The sequence below is a fragment of the Anoplopoma fimbria genome, unplaced genomic scaffold, assembly GCF_027596085.1.
Source record: "Anoplopoma fimbria isolate UVic2021 breed Golden Eagle Sablefish unplaced genomic scaffold, Afim_UVic_2022 Un_contig_13148_pilon_pilon, whole genome shotgun sequence".
In the NCBI taxonomy this organism is placed as follows: Eukaryota; Metazoa; Chordata; class Actinopteri; order Perciformes; family Anoplopomatidae; genus Anoplopoma; species Anoplopoma fimbria.
Genome location: NW_026553559.1, coordinates 1,010 through 17,649, shown reverse-complemented (window position 1 = coordinate 17,649; position 16,640 = coordinate 1,010). Strand labels below are relative to the sequence as shown.

Sequence of the window (16,640 nt, the reverse complement as noted above, 5' to 3'; positions counted from 1 at the left end):
TGTTCTTCCTTGCTTGACCCAAAATCACCATGGAGGCTGTTTCAATCACTTCTCTCCACCATGAGGAGAGAGGAGGCTTCTGGAGGAGCCCAGAGCGAGGAAACACTGGTGCTTCCTCTCCGGAAGTCTTTTCAGCACCCCTGCAAAAAAAGAGGCTTGAAACACGACGGGAATAATCTAAAACCATGGCAGAAATGTAATGTGTAATCATTAGTTGTCATTATTTAAGATCAACGCGTTTACCCCATGCCTTGATGACATTTCCCTCGATGTGACCTAAGTTTTTATCTTGAATGTAGGTTACATCTAATCAACTGCACTTGTTATCTAACGAGGTAGTGGTTTGCACTGTCGCCTCACAGGAAGAGAGGCCAGGGTTGTTTCCTGGGCCGGCCGGCCCTTTTTTGTGTGGCGTTTTGTATGTTCTCACTGTGTTTGTGTGGGTTCTCTCTGGGTTCTCTGACTTTAAATGGACATATGGACATATCATCAATACATTTACTTTGAAAAAATCTGAACCTATCCCTTATAGGTTACAATTAAGTTAGGAACACAATGAAGTATGCTGCTGACCAAAACTGACAAACCACTTGGAATGCAAATATGCAAACTAACTACAATATAATAAACAATAGGTTACAGGAAGATATTGAAAAATGGTCAACACTAGTATTGATTGGACTTTAGTTCAAGTATTGAGGTGGTGAAAATGAATTTACTGCCACGATTGCTTTACCCTACCGGTTAGAAGCCAAGAATCTCAGTTTACAGCATGGGATAAACAGATATCCTGGTTTATCTGGGCACTCCAAATTGACAAAGAAAATGGAGGCCTAGCACTACCAAATCTCAGAGAATACTTTTACGCTGCTCAAATGACATACATTGTCAACTGGTGCTCGAAATGGAAACATTTTGAACTAAATCTGAGTCAATCTCACACTCAGGTCAGGCTAGGTGGTAAAGTATATACTGAACATGAACATTCCATGAATTCCATTCCAAGAATCACTGAAAGTATGGAATGAAATTGTCAAAAATACAAACATGAAGGAGATAGTAAACGTCTTATTTGGCCTTCCCAATCTCCCAGGTTTAGACCTGGAGAGCTAGATTAAACATTTGTATGGTGGACAGTAAAAGGATTAAAAGCTAAATGTACACTCATAGAGGGAAATCTTTTATAACTTTTGATGGGTTCAAAGGAGAATTTAATATAGAAAATGGGGATCTGTTCAGATCCTTACAGTTTAGACATTTCTACAATGCAGGAATAAAAAAGGAATTTCAGCAGAAGGTAATGAACTGATTAAAGTGTTGACATTTGCATACAAACAAACCCCTTCAAAGATAGTTTCCAAACTGTACAGCAGTTTACAGAGACGTCCCAAATGTAAAACTGAAACTAGAATTAAACATTGAACTGTCGAAGACTGATTGGCCTTCCATGTGAAGGACAACAAACGACCAGTAGCTCTTAAAGATGGAGCGAAGAATTGAATCTGCTTATTTATTACACCCCACTGCAGCAACACTGGAGACAGTGTGGGCAAATGAATGGCATCACTCACATATTTTCTGCTCATATATTAAAATACAAACATTCTCCCGGCTGTTTATTTAAAAAAATCTGTCTCTTCAAAACTCTGACACTCGCAAGTAAAAAGGCCATCACAAGGAGCTGGGTGGAATGTGACCCTCCAGGATCAGGCCAGTGGGAAATATGACTCTAAGGACCACAGCAGGGACTCATGAACAACACTGGAGAGAATGTACTGCATACAAATAAAAGATGGGTCGTGTTCTCAGCAGATCTGAACAGTTAGGCTCAAAGATTGTAAAGAGAGAGCACTTTTCTATTTTTATTTCTGTCAGCCATAGTGTTTTACTGTGGATTTTGTTCAGTGGAATAGAAACTGAAAAATAAATAAATAAAAAGTAAAAAATAAAAAAAGATGCACAGCAGCTTTATAATTTTTGGCTATGAAATAAAAAAATAAAATAAAAATAACTTTTAAAATGCAAATGAACACACCAAAAAGGCCATTTATAAAAGTCATGTCACACAAAAATGCACTTTCTTAGCAGGTTTCACTAAGATGCCACACATATATATTCCAATATTAGATGCAACAGAGGAAAGCCTAGCATCGGTCTAAACTTACATGGTGTCAGTATGGTAATATATAACGAATCACCCTCAGGCGCTGACTTGACAGTGCACCCTCTGGTACTGTGGGGAAGGGTTTCTCCAGCTGTTCATGCTGCAGCACTCCTCGCCTTGGTAAAACCTGCAAAACAAGGCCAAAAACACGTGAGTGTCTCATGCCACTGAACTTGATTATGAGTAATTCATCTGACAAATATAGACCCTACTTGTTTAAACATAGCTCCTTGTCTATCTCCTCCAGAGTCTTCCCTTTGGTCTCTGGTAGCATGAAGTAGAAGAAAACTCCAGCAGCCACAGCGGTCATCCCATACAAGAGGAACATCCCCGACAGACCAATCGCATCTGTTGATCAAAAGCACAGCTCACTCTCTGCTGGCCACCATTTCACTTGTAACTAAGTCAGGGTTTGAGGGTTTGCGGTAAGAACGGAAATCAATTCATCAAAGAATCCGTCTCTACAAAGTTTTTCTGGCAGTTGTTTTATTATCTTTCAGTTTGTAAAAAGATAAAGCTTGAGTTGGTTATCATCTCAAAAAAGTTACAATTGTTAAAATTCTTATTACAATTCAACAGCACTCAATAAACCAAATGCTCAGACAAAAAAACAGTAAGAAAATCGGACATCTGTCACTAACACAGGACTGTAAAAAGCCTGTCCAATCATTTGTCAGAAGCATTATTGGACAAACACAACTTGCTCTGTGTCTGCTGTGTGTTAGCTGGCAAGTTGGCCATAGCTACCAACAAGTATTTGGTGTTTGACCGATTCTTTTGATCTTAACATACAAGACTGGATTTAAAGTTGGCAATCAGATTCACAAAGGCACAGGTGTAATCAATCACTTTGGCTGTGTTCCGTGTGGCATTTTTCTTTAATTTGCTTACATGGAATGTTTTTGAAACTGATCCACCATAGCTTGTATAATTTACACCTGCACTTTCCCCACTGTGACTAGTCAAAATGTCCACTGGGAAACGGTGTTTGGGAACTTACCGATAAAATCTAAGAAAGTGAATGTGACCAAAAGGTTGGCAGCCCAGTTGAAGCAGTTGGTGAATGCGAATGCCCTTCCTCTAATAGCAGCTGGAAATATTTCACTCAGGAGAAGCCAGGTCACTGGTCAAAGACAAAAAAATAATAATTTAAAGACAGTTAAGCTACATAAGGGATCTTTGCATGCTAGCAGATTGAAAATGCGTATGCATTTAGACTTATATTTAATCAATCTTGCCTTATGTAGCTTTAGATGCACAAAAAAATACCCATTTTGAGTGAATATACAAACTTGGTCCAAATCCAACGGAGTATGCACTGACAACAGCCATCATACACACGAGAATGATCCAGTTCACAACTGTGCCATGGGCGCCCGGAAGAGGTGCCAGGGGATCGTCCGGTTGTTTCTGTCCAACTTCACCGAGTACTACAACTCCATCTTGTGTGTTGTTATTGAGGAGTCTTTGGCCCTCATGTAAAGGTGCGCCATAAACGGACTGATTCCCAACAGTTAGATGATCGGTTCTTGTAACGTTGAAGTCCTCAGAATCACAAGGCCTCTTGGCATTCATCGATGAACGTCCACTGAGGAGTCCAATAGTTATCAGAGACAGCGCCATAACGGAGCAGCCACCGATGAGCAGGGGCCTCCGCCCCACCCGATCCGAAAACACCATGGAGGTCAGAGTAACGACCACTTTGACAAAGCCCAAGCCCACGGACGCCAGCACCGCTGAGGCATTGCTCTGAAAGCCCACTGAATGGAAGATGGTGGAGGCGTACAGGAGGACATTCGGCTGGCCCGTGAACTGCTGAAAGAGCACCAGTCCTAGGCCGATGACGGTCCGAGTCCTCATGTTGTCTTTGCGCTGGAAAAGATACATACTGTTGTACTGAACATTCTTACTTCCAATGCCAGACCTGACTTTTGATTCAACTGCTTCGACAGTATTCATCAGGTCTGTTTCAGTTTGAAAACAATATCTTGGGCTTGAAGATTCCTTCGTGTTGGATGGGAGGAACCAGATGGAGACCAACTGAATCATAGTCGGTACTATGGCTAATCCGAACATCCACTTCCACCCTCTATTAGAGTCGGACAGGATGTAGTTCATGGCGTAGGCTGCCAGGATGCCCACGGTGATCCCCGCTTCATACAGTGTTACCAGGAAGCCCTGCGATCCGAGGTAACCATCTCGGACACAAAGATGCAGCATGACATGGAGGATATACACATGGCGAAGCCCACCATCACCCTGCCCACCACCAGTGCCCAGTAGGAGCCGATGAGCAGGACCAGGCTGCCGGCCAGGATCAAGATGTTGCCGAGGAGGATGGAGTTCCTGCGGCCCCGATGGTCGATCAAGCTGCCGCCTACAATGGAGGCGAGCAGAGCTCCTATCAGCAGAGAGCTGACCAGAGCCTCCTGCTGGACACACGAGAGTCCGAACTCAGCTTTGAGCTGCAGCAGAGCGCCTGAGATGATGCCCAACTCGTAACCAAAGACCAGGCCGCCCAGAGTGGACACCACGCTGGCCAACAGGAGGATGGAGCTACCTAAGGGGGAAGGAGACCATTGAGGGGGTTTTCTTTTAACAAAAGATGTGCATTTACATTCACAGAAAAAAATAATTTTTTGCTTATCTTTCAACTTTATGGGGTTTCCATCAGATCCTGTAGCTTGATTTGCTTTGAGACTGTCAAATCCACCATTAAGGCCACAGCCAGATCTGAATTACCATAAGATGCAGTACAACAAATGGCCACTAGAGCCTGACTCCAAAAACAGCAGGTTCGTAAGTATCCATTACAAAAATAGAAATACAAAGTAAATCTTCTTGTTTATCAGTCAGTCAGTCATAACTTCAAAGGTGCCTTCAGGAAGCTATGGATGGCTAAACAGTGTTTTCCATTCTGGGAGTGCAGAGAAGAAAAAACTATGAAGGAATGCTGTGGTTTTTATAAGTTTGGGTACCACTGTGATAGAGACATGTTTTTGCGACGGCGTATTATGGCCATTTATGACTTTTTTAATCTTGAAAATTTGTGAGTTTCTTCTTGTAGATTTTCCACTTTAATCTCAAGTGTAACTGTGACTTTGTAGCATCAGACTGATCTGGGTTTAAACTTTAAGAATGAATCTGGCTGGTTAAATTAGAACAGATTCAGGCAGCATGAAAATCTCTGAAGCAGGGACCTTGTGTTCACAAGTTGCTCTGGTACAGATAAAACAGATAAATGCAAAAGAAAAACAGCAACATTAATGTTTAATATTGTTTCCAGTTATTTACAAATAAACAAAGTTAAATTACCGTAGACTGTAGATTTCCGGTGTTATATATTTTTTTTAAAGTTCAACTTTTGTGCAAGCACATCCAATCTGAGGATGGTTTTTACATTTGTTTACAGTACGTGTATCATTCTAATTGATGATACACGTTTATCCCTCCAGCTGTTCTGCAGCTTTCTCTCACATTAACCTGAGAGTCTTTCATGTGCAGTTTCTATTGACAGAAATGCAAATGAGAGCTGCTGAATCTCAATACTGATTAAAGAGTACCCTGTGTTCCATGCATGTGACGAGAGATGAAGCTTAGAACAGCTCATATCGACTGCACAAACTGTCCATGTGTAAAAACCGACAGTTAAGGTTCACATTTAATCGGTTGATTTGAATACTTTGGTGATTTTAAATGACCCATTATGATCTAAATGTAGATTGAAAGGTTTAACATGTCAACTATCAGCAGATGTGACACTCAAGTAGTGTATCACAGGTCCCACTAGTAAGCCTAAAATGCATTCCATGCATTTGTTACACTTTGCTTTTCTTCACACCAGATCAGAACTTCACACACTGCAGGGTAGCAGTCCAGAACAAACTGCTTTACAAAGGAAAAGCACTTACCCATTGCTTCTGTCCCGAGATGGGCTACATTCACATTTCAGTCAGGCCGATAATGCAGCAGTGGGGGACTGCGTCCATCTCTAGGAGGACGTCCTCTCCCCACTGTGAAATAAAAGCAAAACTTAATATGATAATAATAATAGGGACAATCTCCTGGAGTCCTGCAGTGCCCTCCTGATCTGGCATCAGCTGGGAGACTTGTGTCCTACTGCTCATAGGAAAGACCGTGAGAGCCTGTTGCAGCATCGTCGCCATGACAACCCTCTTGTTGATTGTCATGATTTCATTAGCCAGTCCACTCGAGATGGGCTTAACAAAAATAACCTGCTGTGTCGCAATCAGTTTTCTGGTTTAGTCTCATAATCATCTGATAATGCTGCAGCAGTGGGGGGACGTGGTGTGGGAATCTGACCTAACGCCTCCACAGCTCAGATATCTGAGGAAGTGTTTCTCCACACAAATGGACTGGGAGAAAGGGACGAGTCAAAGCACACACGGGGGAACTTAGAAAAATCTCCCACTGTCACCGTAAAGGTTCCTGTCAGGCTTATAGCAGACAAAAGTTGCCTCCAGTTCAGCTTATAGAATAAAAATTTTAAACAACAACTGCAATACCCACACTTTCAGCCAGTGGAGGACAGTCTACGAGCAGTATATGTTGTTGGCTATACTTCCTGAGGAGACTCAGGGATTTTTTTTTCTTCAAAAACTTTAACAAACTTTTACAGATGTTGAGAGCATCCACTCAGGCCTGCATCACTTTTTTATATCTATAACACAATGATGTGCTTGAATACAAATACATTTGCTCTAAATCATGTCAAGATTAGGACCTGAATCCACCAACAACACTTATAAATATTAATTGTTTTTAAGCTGAAGTATTATCAGCAAAAATAACTTAAGGTATTAAAAGTAAAACTAATCATGCAGCAGAATGGACCCTATACAGACATCACATGTTTTATTAATGCAGATTTTTAATGTTGTGGCAGGTCAGGGGTGAACTGTTTAACTTTACTTTACATGCTGGGTAGTTTCATAATGTAAAGCATCATATATGATGAGCTTCTGTATAGAAACTCTTTATATTTAGGTATTCACTATTAACTGTCGTCAGATATAAAGGCAGTGCAGTATGAAGTAGTCCTGTGGTCGAGTAGAAGCATAAAGAGGCATTCAATGGAAATAAAACAAATTGTAATGTAACTACTTTACATGAGTAAATATGTAAAGCATCTAGTTACATTCCAAGGTATTCACTAACTGTCGTCAGATATAAAGGCAGTGCAGTATGAATAGTCTCTTGAGTCTCAGTCACCACCGGTCCTCTCTGTGAGTCTCAGTCACCTGGTCTGAGAGCTCCTGATGAGGACAGCAGACCCGTATCCATCGACTCGCCCTGTCGGTCCGTCCAGGAATGTTGTTGCTGTTGTTAACGGGACCGACGGACGGAACCAGCCGCTGTGGACTGCTGTATTTTTGGGCTAGGAGACATTCCGGGAGGAGAAGTGGACTCACCGTGAGCAGCAGAGCGGGGTTGTTAAGAGATGCTGGAAGAAAAGCCTCTGTCCCTTCAGGAAGTCGGAGACGTGGCAACGGTGTCAGGTTTCAGGTTTCAGGGGAGGAGAAACTTGTTGCCGAAGTTGTGACATAAGAGGATCGACTTCACCAGCTGTCCCAGCCCGCTTCTCTTTAAGATCATGTCATTTATAGCTAGTGTAAAAGATAGGACTGAAAAACTAAACAGCTAGTGTCTTATAAAACCATCACAATCCAAATGTAACTGAATACATTTACTCCAAGTATTAATAGCTCATTAGCAACAGGAACTCTTAAACATGCTGTGATCTAACCCCTTTAAAGAAAGATGATCTTGATCCCTCTGTTCTTAGCAATTTGAGGCCAATTTTTAAACTTCCATTTTTATCAAAGTTTTAGAGAAAGTGGTCTCAGCCCAACTTTATCTTTTATGTGTCTAAATAATGTCTACGACAAGTTTCGGTCTAGTTTTAGAGCTTTACATAGTACAAAAACCCTCTTCCTCAAAGTATCCAATGACCTCCTTTTTAGCAGCTGATGAGGAGAGCTCAATTTGAGTTATTTTAGACCTAAGTAGACCATGCCATTTTAATCAACCGTCTTAAAAACTGGGTTGGCATCAGGACTCTGCACTTGGTTGGTTTTATTCTTACCTTTCAGATAGAACACACTCTGTCACCATAGGTAATTACTCCTCCTCTACATCTCACATTACCTTAATGATATCAACTGTTGGAGGCACAACATTTTCTTCAACTCAATAACTCCAATCAGAAATCATAGTATTCAGTCCCCTGAACCCTATCAGTCCCATCAAAAGTGCCCCTTGGTCCCCTGTCTGTTAAGATACAGTCCACTGCTGAACACTTAGGAGTTGTATTTGACTCAGATTTGAGCTTCAAACCACACATCATAAGCGTTTCCTTCAAATCAAAACCATCTCCAAAATCAAACTGATACTCTCCCACACCCTGACCTGGAAAAAATTATTCATGCATTCATCTTTTCAAGACTAGACTACTGTAAACCCCTCCTCTCTGGCATCAACCACAAGTCACTCTCTCACCTCCAACTAGTTCAGAACGCGGCAGCTCGCTTCTTGCTGGTTGTAACAGGCAAACATCCACATAACAGCAATCGCTGGCTTCTCTTCATTGGCTCCCTGTTCGTTTTAGAATTGATTTTAAGATTTTACTGATCACTTTGAGAAAGCACGTATAGGGCAGGTCCCAAAATATATAGTAAAAATGTTGACCCCTTATGAGCCAGCTTGCAGCCTTAGATCCTCAGGTGGGGCCCTTCTGGCTGTTTCAAAGTCAAGCCATCAGGGCCCCTCGGCTTTGGAATGACCTGCCTGAGGAGATAAGGCTTGAAAATCCAGTAATCTCTTTTAAATCACTTCTTAAAACTCATTTTTTTACGGACTGGTATTTATGTGATGTCCTCGTGTCAATGCTTTATTTTATTATTGGTTTTACTAAATAATTTTACTATATTATTATATATTTTATTTGTTAGTTCATTTCTATTGCATCGATTGGTTTTACCGTGTTAAATATTTTACTGTTTTATGCTCAGTTTGTCTTTCTTTGTTGGGCCTCATTGTTGAGTTTTCTGATGTTTTATTGCCTAGGCTTTTCTGCTTTGTCCATCAAAGAACTTTGTAAACTCCGTTTTTAAAGATGCTTTATAAATAAAGTTATTATCAAGTACTCCACAAGTGTGAGGTAGGCTATGGAATGCCATTTAATTAATTATTAAATAACAAAAGATAAATACATAAATATGAAATACATTCTGTCAACAAATGAGGCAATAAATAAATGTAAATATATATAAATGAGACAATATAAATAAGGTTGCACTAGCTAGTTAGCTAATTCTTGTGCTTTGGTTCATTGCAATATAACAGATGGATATAAAAAGATCTCTGGAATAAATGTGGAATTATTTATTAAAAAGTCTCCTGAGCTAAACAAATCTGGAATTATAAAATAAAATGACCTGAAATATATAAAAGTAGTCCTTTGACAAATAGTCCCTTTTGAAATAAAAAACTGTTTATTTATTTATTGAACTATACAGACTAATGGATATTTATGCGATTTAAATTGACTTATATATTCTTTACCTTATTTATTTAATTCATATGCATATTTATTTAGTTAGTTAGTACTGAATGATATGCCATTCACAGTTTTACTTTATTTGACTGTGTACTTTTTCCACTTAACTGCATTTGAGGGGGAATATTGTGCCTGTTACTTCATTACACTTATCTAACATCTGTAGTTACATTTCAGATTAAGACTGTATCCTAATATAAACATTTTACCGTAACAACTACAGTTAAGTTGTGTTAAATTGTTTGTTATTTACCTTTTACAATTATTTACTTTGTCACATAACTGATGATTATTTATCAAAAATCTTATTGTGTAAATATTTAGCAAAAAAGCTCCCAGGAGTCCAACAACATACGTCACATTATCAATATTGGGTATTTGGTCAAAAATATTGTGGTATTTGATTTTCTCCATTTATTGCCAGCCCACAGCTGATCAGATCAAACCACCTGACATTATATAGTAAATGAGTTAATGGTAGCTTCACCTCACACCAGCAACTACATAAACATGGTGCCAACAGTAATACATCCAGTAAAAATAATCCAACAATAATATAACATTGAGAGGCCAGTATGCTATAAAAATACTTGCCTATGTGGTGGATCGTTTATGATCTGCAGGACTTATTTGTACTACAGTATTTTTAAACAATCATTTACAGTGTTATATTTCTACCCGCACTGAAGTAAAGATCTAATAATGTCACAATATAATAGAAAATATAGGCCTGTTTTGGCAATTTCACTACTGCTTACATGGTCTCCTTATGCCTCTGGCACTAAATCAATGTCTCACCCTGTCCTCTCAGAATTTTTGAAATATTGCTGATTTAAAAAAACATCATCAATATAACTTTTAAAGTCAGGTTTGTTGATATCTTATCAGTACTCAATTATGTGTCTTCTTTTGGTGTAATCCCACTGTGTGGTGAAGCCATAGATCATACACATTGCAAATGATGAAGTTCATAACGGACTGAATAACTCATTTAAACATCATTTATAGTAGACATTTGATTGGTTTAGTTCTTTTTAGGGTTAAAAGCCTGTTAATCTTTTACACCGTTTTGGTTTAATTCTTCCAGCAGCAGTAGCACTCGTCCTTAAGCACAAAGGTACAATACGTAGTAGTAGTAGTATTAGTCCTTCAGCACTAAGAGTACAATAGCAGTAGCACTAGTCCTTAAGCACAAAGAGTACAATAGCAGCAGCAGTAGTAGTAATGTCGCCCCACTAATGGTAAGTCGTACTAGTAACAGTAATAATATTTTTTTAGCAACAATATAAAGTAATAGCAGTACCATCAGCAGTGATAGTAATAACAGACACTTAAGAAGTAACAGATGCATCTTTATTGATATATTTAATAAAAATGTTTAACACACCGTCCTTCCTGTTCCTCCTTGAGATGGCAAGTAAAAGTGTGTACACAGTCCAATGTTGTCTGTCTGCATAAAAAAAGAAAGAAAACAGAAGCAACTCATTTCTTCTTGCTGGCTCTCTTCCCCTCTCCTTTCTTCGGTTTCCCTTTTTCCTACTTGCAGTTCCTCAGTGACCGCATCTCCTCTTTGAAGTCCTCATGCTTTCGTCTCTGAGAAGGGAGAACAAACATTTGATCAAACTTTAAACATTGTCACCGGGCGCAGAGTTTTCTTTTTCAACTAAGGTATTTTACTGTTTTCTGATCAATACAAAGGCCACTGCTAATGACACCCAACACTTCCTGTATAGATGTTTCTCATTGAAAATCCTTCCAGCAGACCCAGGACATAAATGATCAAGCATGTCATTTTGAGTACCTGAACAGTCCCTTGAACCGGAGCTTCTGGGTCATGGAGTAGTAGATCTTGTGCTGTGGGTACCAGTCTTACACCTCCTTCCTCTTGGCCATGGGAGGCTCCTGGAACAGCTGGACAACCTTCATAGATCTGCGGAGTCCGTCGGACTTTCCCCTCCCAAAGATCTGAGCACTCAGTCTGGCCATGCTTTGCAGGGCGTAGCTGGACAGGCCGGCCATGACCGCTGAGCAAAACAGAGAGGACTTCAAACTTGAGGCAGGTAGAACATAAAGGTCTGCAAAAAAAATATTCTCTGGTTCTCTCAACTGTGAAAGTTGTTTTCTAACAGACATAATAATGGCTACAGATGTTAAGATGGTTCTCTCTTTCTGACCCATCCCTTTCCATTTGAAAATATGTTTTCCTTTATGAGAGAAAGTTGGAGCGTGGTTTGATTAAGAATGGCCAGCCACTCAGGAGACCAGGGGCCCTCAGAGTTCCCCCATATTGGCCGACAACCGCCTCTCATGCAGCTTCAGAAATTCGTTCTCACCAAGCCTTTGGGATTTTGTGAAGTATTCAACTTCAAAAGGGGATATTTTCCTTAGCAACAAGATACAATTGTTGTGGAATATGTTGTTCATTAGCTCAGCAAGTCTCAGCACGTCTCACATGCTGCATTTCGGAATGCTTGACCCACAAAGGTCGTGGCACGGCAGTTCATGCATGCAACAACTCAAATAGAAGAACCAATCACAGCTTAAGAAAATGTCCTGACCATTGACCAAATCAAAGATGAGTAAAGCCTCATCAGGTCTCGGCCAACGGCTTCAAACAAACAAGTTCCAATCTTAACATATTTGCTGACTTGGCCTTCCTTCTTATGTTACTAAATTTAAATTTCATTTTTTTAAGTCGTGTCATGATAAACAAATGGAAGGAGTATTTGAGATGAAACAGAACTCATAGGCAACATGTGTTAGACTGACCGACCATACACTCAGAAGCCTGCTGTTGTGTGTCTGCCCTATTACGTATTAAAAATGGTAGAAAAAATGATCTGGCTCAATTTGTTTGTGCATATAATGATTAAGGACTCGCCTCATTTGTATTTTTATTTATTTTGGACCAAAAGTACTGAACTTGTGTTTAACCTTATTTATTAGCTTTCCGATGATCAGAGAACCAGCATGTTTATTTGTTGTGTTAAATATTCAGCATAATCATTTTAGCAGTCAAATTTAAATAATAAACAGTAGTTGATTATCAAAGACGAACCAAAACGTGGTAGAACATATATTTGGAGGCCATATGTTAAAAAACAAAGTGAAAATAGGAAAACCAGCAGCCAGTGTCTTGTCTCGTGCTCGAATCTACAGGATAAAAGCGAGCATGTTGACGGTGTTATGAATGTTTGTCCGTCCACATCTGTTCATGACAACACTGACTTAACACCGTTGGCTCATGTTAGTGATGTTTTATTCGTCGTATTGATGCCAATCTTCCTTTAAAATCCTTACTGATAACCTCAACACGATGAAAAACTACACTTCCCTTCTTAACAGTCCTAACATGGTTCTTACCTGTTAGCCTGAGAGGAAGTCCACGTCGTTCGTTAGTGGAAAACGCTAGAAACGCCGGTAAAACGCAGTAATCTCTAAATGAGGACTGCTACAGCTCAATGCAGTGTTCTAACGTGTCAGCTCCCATTCACCTTCACGAGCACCATACTGCCATCACAAGCTCTATCGCGCATGACACATTTTCCCTGGAGCTGATTGGTTAGTGGCGTTCACTTCCTGTTTCATGGTAAAGTGGTGTTTTTATTTCCAACACGAGCCACATTTCATAAATTACACATTTAGACACCAATCAGTCGTCATAACAACATAAATGAACACAGACTTACCTTAGTGTGAAGTCTGGCGTTACTTTATTTCAACTAAGCGCTAGCAGGAAGTCCGTCGCTCTTAAGAGTTCCGTGGGTTTGAAAGGTGTTGCACAAAGTTCCGGTTATCCGTCGGCTGAAGCGCACTTATCGTGAAATATACGACCATTTGAATTGTGTGCGTCAATATGTATTTTACTTGAAAATAAAGCCACAATATAAACGGTAAGATAAAGTTTATCATATTTCAAGGAATATGATACCAGATTATATATACACTAAAAACACTTCTGATATCAAGACATCTGATAGTGTAATTGTTATATGTTTAAAACCTCGAATTTATCTTTAAATTAGCTGAAAAGTATTGTTAAAGTGACGTTGCCATGATATTTACAATTGAAGGTCATTACGATGATGAGGAAGCAAACGAGTCAGTATCTTTTCTTTTCTGCTGTTGTCACAGCTGTTGTTGCGCCATTAATTGGAAACAATTAATGGAATGGCGTTAGTAAATCACAGCATTACTTATTGATTAAAATAATGTTTTTGGGTGTTATTTTGGGATGATAAATGTTAGAAACTAATTTTTAGCCAACTTCAAAAGACCCCACCTTCTTCATGTGCTACCATGATGAAAGTCAACTCTATATTAAGTCCAATGATTGTAATCCAAATATAAAATTTTAAAAAATGAAATCAAGCAATTAAGCAAGCGATACATAAATATTAGTGTAAGTAGATTTAGAGATGGTTACGGTAAGTAGTGAAAGTAAAACGTTTCTTCTTCGCTTGGTCATATCAGCCGGACTTCTCCCCCTCTGTGGTTAGTGTCTGATTCTTTGCGGCCGCTAGGTGGCAGACAGTAGAAGAAGAAGAAGAAGAAGAAGAAGAGGCGAAGTAAACATGGCCCAGGAAAAGAGCATGGGCGGGTCATAGAGTTCCTCAGGAAAAAGCAGGAGTATTAAAACAAGGAGATAGAAGTCGGTGTACTGGGCGGAGTTCCTGGGAAAGCCGAATTATTGTAAAAGAAAGGTTCACAAAGCGCTACAGACACCTGGTGCTGGACGAGAGTTGACCCACCGAAGGACGGTGCAGGAGGTCCGCTCCATATTGCGCTGCCGGAGAGCAGGCAAGTCCAACAGCAGCCATCGGTCTGGACCCTAATTTATCAGATTCGGGGTCCGATTGGCTTTGACTAACAGCAGCATCGTTATCAGATGAAAAACAGTTAGAAAAAGAAGATAAATTAACTTCATCCCAGCCAACCGGTGCTACAACAAAATCTTCTGTTACATGAGACAGTGCTGGGTTAACTGAATAATTGTCCAGTTACGGAGCCTGAGAAGAGCTCCAATAATATATATATAGAGAGAAATATATATAGAAATGCACATGCACAATTTCACAAATTGTCAATAAGAAACTACATACATTCAAACTAACATGCCAGGGGTCAACTGCAAAAAAAAAATGGCATGAACTGCCTGTGATATATGTATGTAATTACACAATCAGAATTTGTGATGATGTCTCCTTTTTCTCTTTCTTTATCTTATTTCTTTATTTAAAAATAAATCACATTTTAGAAACCATGCCGGCTGTGCCTACATGTACCAGGTTGCATTGCGTGCAAGCGGTGGGTTTGCTGTCTGATAAATAAACAAAATACACGAACAGAATAGAATATACTCAAAACGTAAATTAAATAAATATTCTTTATTCAACCGTACACCTTCAGATTTCATGTTTCTGGATCACACAGTTTAAGCAACATTTACACAGAAACATCAAGGATGTATTAGCACATGAAGGTAGAGGAGTGGAAGTAGAGACACTATTACACAGCTGGTTTATTCATCAACCATTTCTTTCATTTTGTTACTGGAGCTGTTTTGACATAAACATGTAAATAGATTATTTGACAACTACCTCTCCCCTCGTGACGCAAGAGCCTGGAAGACGTTCAAACCATGCAGTAAACAATGTAAAAAAAAAACTAAACAAAGCAGCCTCTCATGTTCAATCATATACCAGGTGAAGTGGCTTAAGTCGTTGGGATCGAGCCACAGTCCTCTGAAGCTTCCTATCGGGCTACATTATAAGCCGGCCCACCGTTAAACGGTCCAATCAAATCAAGTTACTACCAAGTTACTAACTTCATTGTCGTTGTTTTTTGTGTTTTTTTATGTTCATATATATTATATATATTTCTGTGTAAAAAATAGTTAACGTTTATCCTTTTTTTTTTTTTTTTTTTGTTTATTTGTCTGTTTCTGTGTACCAGTGAGCATGTGGTTTGAGTCTTTTTGTGAAATTTGTTGATATTGAATAATGAATAATAAAAACTCTCCTTCAACCTCTGTCCTCCTCAGGCATCTCTGCCCCTGTAGTCTACTTTGTGGACTACACATCCCACTGTATTTTCCTGGAGGAAATCGAGAATTCATTGACAGTGCGCGACCACATCGCCTCCACTCGGCAGTCTGAATGCAGTATGGAGCTGGAGTGGCTGGCTGAGAGGGCGGGCCAGGTCCTGGCCAAAATGCATGATGAGGACGTCGTCCACGGGGACCTGACCACCTCCAACATGCTGCTGAGACGCGGCCCGGAGGACGGGAGTCGGAGCTGTTCCTCATCGACTTCGGCCTGAGCTACATCTCCGCCCTGCCGGAGGACAAGGGGGTGGACTTGTACGTGCTGGAGAAGGCCTTCCTCAGCACCCACCCGAACACAGAGGCTCTGTTTGAGAGGCTGCTGAAGAGCTACGCGGCCGCGTCCAAGAAATCCTCAGCGGTCATTAAAAAGCTGGACGAGGTCCGATTGAGAGGGAGGAAGAGGTCGATGGTGGGATGATGATCTGTGCGTTCAGGGACAAGCCTCTCTGGAAATGATGTTTCTGAAATGATGTTATATTAACAAAGTTGTTATTATGAAAAACAAATTTATAAAATGTTTTTCTTCTTATGGAAGGCCGATATAATAAAAAGATGGACTTTGTAATGATGTTTGTACATTTTCTGACAGTTTATGTCTATAAATATTTGATACACAAAATCAGACACATCAGCTTCTTCATATCCTTTGTTACTGATATTGTGGTAGCATGAACTGTAAGTTCTGTTGCCCCACTTTACTACAGACCTTAAATTAAGTGTGCATGCTTTCAGAGTCGAAAGATGTTTTGGATAAAAACATGATGAGTTTGGTGGAATGTCATAAGTTAAAA

General features: G+C 39.9%; 3 pseudogenes; 1 reads left to right on the top strand and 2 right to left on the bottom strand.

Moving 5' to 3' along the window:
* Positions 1 to 1,613: 1,613 nt before the first annotated feature.
* Positions 1,614 to 6,081, bottom strand: LOC129116614 (solute carrier family 2, facilitated glucose transporter member 10-like; annotated as a pseudogene).
* Positions 6,082 to 11,225: 5,144 nt separating this feature from the next.
* Positions 11,226 to 13,306, bottom strand: LOC129116613 (28S ribosomal protein S33, mitochondrial-like; annotated as a pseudogene).
* Positions 13,307 to 14,161: 855 nt separating this feature from the next.
* On the top strand, positions 14,162 to 16,271 carry LOC129116611 (EKC/KEOPS complex subunit TP53RK-like; annotated as a pseudogene).
* Positions 16,272 to 16,640: the final 369 nt, after the last annotated feature.